At 49.7% G+C, this 950-nt stretch overlaps 1 protein-coding gene across 1 annotated transcript in view; it reads right to left on the bottom strand.

Moving 5' to 3' along the window:
• Window positions 1–714, bottom strand: part of LOC101860902 (BTB/POZ domain-containing protein kctd15-like) — a 30314-nt gene extending 29600 nt beyond the window's left edge. Inside the window, exon 1 of the mRNA XM_013083850.2 lies at window positions 184–714. The gene's annotated coding sequence lies outside the window, so the exon portion shown is untranslated. The remainder of the gene's footprint in view (window positions 1–183) is intronic.
• Window positions 715–950: the final 236 nt, after the last annotated feature.

Raw genomic sequence — 950 nt, forward strand, 5'->3', positions numbered from 1 at the left:
ACATACATACATACATACATACATACATACATACATACATACATACATACATACATACATACATACATACATACATACATACATACACTCAAGGCCTCAGACACACATACATTACCAATCTTCTTTCAAAAGAACAATTCTAGACCTGATTTTTTTCCTTTTTCTTTTCTCAGTCTTACTCACCTTCCATCCCGTAACTCCCAAGCAAAACGAGCCTGCGCTACTCACACTCACAAACCAGAGTCTGTCCCAGCGGCTGGCATCTGTCTTCTTCTTCTTCCCCGGCCGGACCCTATCGGCGAGGGGAGAAAATCGAAGCCCGCCACCGGCCACAAGAGGAAAGAAAGCAGAAAATGGAGGTTTATCACAACTAAAAACCACGAGTACGTCCCTCCAGCGACCGAGCCGACAATAAACTCTCCCCGTCTTATTACAATTCTTGAAATTCTAGACAGCTCGCTCCAGCTTTTCGTAGCCCGAGGTCAGATCGAGAGGCCGGAGCAGTGGAGGCAGAAAACGCGGCCCAGAATAAGCAGAGAATAGAGGTAACGTCTGGCTGGTTCGCTATGCACTCTCTGTCTCTCCCGTCCGCCACCGAGCCCAATCGGGCTTAAAACATTGCCTCCGGGCCACTCACTGTATTTGAACAAATTAGAGGAGCGGGTGGAGGGGAATTTTCTGTGTGACAGCTCTGAAATTTGGGGAGGCCGCCTGGGGGCGCCACCAGCAATTATTACCTAATCCGGCGGACAAAAGAGTGGCCAGCCCTCGGAGTGTTAATGTAAGCTAGGGGGCGCTGGCGACTGAGGGGATTCTGAGGACCAACTCTTGTTCACTGCTACATCCCCCTAGGGGAGGATAGGGGCTGCTTGAGTTCTCTCCTGCTCCTTTTCATAGAAGGAAAAAGGGGGGACTGGCTGGCCCGAGATTTATTTACGTGTCGGCGAAAT

This window comes from Aplysia californica, unplaced genomic scaffold (assembly GCF_000002075.1).
Source record: "Aplysia californica isolate F4 #8 unplaced genomic scaffold, AplCal3.0 scaffold00258, whole genome shotgun sequence".
Lineage (NCBI taxonomy): Eukaryota > Metazoa > Mollusca > Gastropoda > Aplysiida > Aplysiidae > Aplysia > Aplysia californica.